The sequence below is a fragment of the Apium graveolens genome, chromosome 2 (genome assembly GCF_009905375.1).
Source record: "Apium graveolens cultivar Ventura chromosome 2, ASM990537v1, whole genome shotgun sequence".
Classification (NCBI taxonomy): Eukaryota; Viridiplantae; Streptophyta; class Magnoliopsida; order Apiales; family Apiaceae; genus Apium; species Apium graveolens.
In genome coordinates this window covers 90,282,735-90,286,065 of record NC_133648.1, presented here as the reverse complement: position 1 = coordinate 90,286,065, position 3,331 = coordinate 90,282,735, and the positions used below count along the sequence as shown (strand labels likewise).

The following is a 3,331-nucleotide window of genomic DNA, read 5'->3' as shown; positions in this document are numbered from 1 at the left end:
TAAACAACGCCTTTAGTTGAGCAGTGATAGCTGTAGCTGTATCCACTTCAAGAACTCCTGCTACCTTGCCCTGTGGATATCTCTGGGTTGGATACTGATATTCATTAGCAGCCATCAGTTCAATTAGATCATAAGCTTCCTTATAGCTCTTTGCCCATAATGCTCCGCCTGATGTTGCATCGATCATGGGTCTGGACTGTGCTCCCAACCCATTGTAAAAACAAGTGATGATCATCCAATCAGGAATTCCATGATGAGGACACTTCCTAAGCATCTCCTTGTAGCGCTCCCAAGCTTCACTTAGCGATTCTCCCATTTGCTGTGCAAATTGAGTAATAGCATTCCTGAGTGCAGCTGTCTTCGCCATAGGGAAGAATTTAGTAAGAAACTTCTGAGCAAGATCTTCCCAAGTAGTAATCGAACCAGCTGGTAGAGAGTGTAACCAGCTCTTAGCCTTGTCCTTCAGAGAGAATGGGAACAGTTTCAGCTTCACAGCATCTTCAGAAACACCGTTGAACTTGAAGGTGTCGCATATTTCAATGAAATCCCTAATGTGTGTATTGGGATCTTCCGTTGGAGAACCCCCAAACTGGACTGAAGTCTGTACCCATTGAATTATGCCAGGCTTGATCTCAAAGGTATTAGCTGTGATAGCTGGCCGGACAATTCTAGATTGAATGTCATTGATCTTGGGTTGAGAAAAATCCATCAAGGCTTTCGTTCGTGCTGCTGGATCTCCCATTGTAATGAGTACCTGAAACACAAACAAATAAACCGTGAAAGTAAAAGAATCCGAGTCAGTGAACTTTAACGACCACTGATGACAAGCACATAAACTAAAAATTAACACCGAGTCCCCGGCAGCGGCGCCAAAAACTTGTTAGGGCGAAAACACGCGCTAATATTCACGCAAGTATACGCGTTCGCAAGTAGTATAAGATATAAATCAGATTCGTTCCCACAGAGACTGGTTTAGGTTAAGTTCAATTTATGCACCTATGCAACAATGTATGGTTATCGCTCAATGCTAAGACAAATAACAAATTGGGTTTTTATTAAACTAAGAGATTATACTAAATAACATTAACTAAGAGAATTGAGGTTAAATTAATATATATGATAAACATGGGATCCTAACTTCATTAAATACTTCATTCAATAGCCTTATTGTTCTTAACCTTAGCATGTGATGGTGATGACACTAATCAGATAACACGAAACTGATAAACGCCAACTTTCATTGCACGAGTACCATTCTACCAGACATCCACAAAAGAGATAGAAGCTGAATAGGCACCAATTATATTGAGACCCTATATGTCTATAGAATTTGACAACATAACGGTTTAAGAACAAGTTATCTATCTTGATTACATAGGGCAAGTAAAACGGTTAGAGTTACCTACGAATCATGCATACACATACATGAACCTATGCTAGCATGGCAAGTTCTAAACCTCTATATTCACTGTCGCTTCAATAGAGATTAACACGCTATCTTATATGTTAGCTACGCACATAAGACGAATAAGCACAACCAATACTAGGATATCAATCAATCACCACACACCAAGATATCGAAACAATTAACTATTGAAATCCATAAGTAAATCCGCTAGAATCCCATGACAACGATTAGCCCATAATCGAACTCATCGTCACCATGGGTTCCAATGAAAGCATGGTATAAACAAGGTCTAATAAACTAAATAATAATCAAAGTACGAATAAACGAGATCTAGGTTTAACAAGTACGAAAACGAGCATCCAAAGTTACAATTAATTCAAAGAATCACAAGTTGAAAACAAGATCTTCTTTTTTGGAGTTGTTCTGTGCTTCTAGGTCTTCTCCTTGGTATCCCAATCTTCCCGGATGATGAAAACCCTTTTTTTTAAGTATATATACGCCCCTAGTGGACCTGGACCCTTAAAATCGTCAAATTCTACTCAAAAAAGGCTTTTTCAGCGAAATCAGCGACCAGCCGCCTCCTGAGCGGGCGCTCAGCTCTCTGAGCGGGCGCTCAGCTCTGCTGAGCGGGCGCTCAGCCACTGACTGGAAAAATATTCTGATGAATCTTGTTTTGACCATAACTTGAGTTCTACTAGTCAGAATTAGGCGATTCAACTGCCCACGCGAAGCTATTGAGATTCTCTACAACTGGACAATGGCCTTGGCTTCCAATTCTGATCAATTTTCATCATATTTCCTTTAAAAGCTCTTTTCTTCATTTAACTGATACCTGAAATGCAATAACACAAAAACACATCAAAATACCAACAACTTGAGTCCAAAACACCAATTTAAGCTTGTAATAAAGCATTCCAAGTGGATATAAAATCCACTTATCAATTGCTGATATGGTTGCTGAACAGCATTCTGATTATTGCTCCAGCTGAAATTAGGATGATTTCTGTTGTTAGGATGATAAGTAGCTGGCACAGGCTGCTGCAATCACTGATAATTATTCACATACTGAACAGATTCATTTACAAGAGAACACTGATCCGTGGCAGGAGAGCCTGCACAAAGCTCACAGACCATAGCTATCTGATTGACTCCGTAGTTGGCTAAAGAATCGACCTTCAAAGACAGCGCTTGGAGCTGCGCTGCAATAGCTGTGGCTGCATCGACTTCCAGAATACCTGCTACCTTCCCATGCATCATCCTTTGAGTTGGGTTTTGATGCTCGTTTACAGCCATAGTTTCAATAAGATTATAGGCTTCAGTATAGCTTTTGGCCCACAATGCACCTCCAGCTGCTGCATCGAGCATGGGCCGAGATTGGGCCCCCAAACCATTGTAGAACCCAATGATCATCATCCAGTCAGGCATACCATGATGTGGACATTTTCTCAACATCTCCTTATAGCGCTCCCAAGCTTCGCACATAGATTCTGATGGTTGCTGAGCAAACTGAGTAAGAGCACTCCTCATAGCCGCAGTTTTAGCCATTGGATAAAACTTCACCAGAAAATTTTGCGCAAGATCTTGCCAAGTAGTGATGGAACCAGCTGGTTCAGAATGTAACCAGTCCTTATATTTATCCCTCAGAGAGAATGGGAAAAGCCTCAGCTTGATAGCCTCATCAGTAACATCATTGTATTTGAAAGTACCACGGATCTCGACAAAATTCCTGATATGCATGTTGGGATCTTCAGTCGCAGCACCTCCGAAAAAAACAGATTTCTGCACCATCTGATTAGTTCCGGGTTTGATTTCAAAAGTATTAGCCTGAATAGCCGGATGAAGGATGCTTGACTGAATGTCATCAATTTTAGGCCGAGAAAAGTCCATAAGAGCTGGATCTGCCGGAACTATACGATCACCCAT

General features: G+C 41.0%; 2 non-coding genes across 2 annotated transcripts; both read left to right on the top strand.

Moving 5' to 3' along the window:
• The first annotated feature begins 245 nt into the window (after positions 1–245).
• Positions 246–352, top strand: LOC141709137 (small nucleolar RNA R71). The gene has a single exon (XR_012569729.1). It is a non-coding gene; the product is annotated as a small nucleolar RNA R71 (small nucleolar RNA).
• Positions 353–2,831: 2,479 nt separating this feature from the next.
• On the top strand, positions 2,832–2,938 carry LOC141709842 (small nucleolar RNA R71). Its single transcript, XR_012570399.1, has one exon. It is a non-coding gene; the product is annotated as a small nucleolar RNA R71 (small nucleolar RNA).
• Positions 2,939–3,331: the final 393 nt, after the last annotated feature.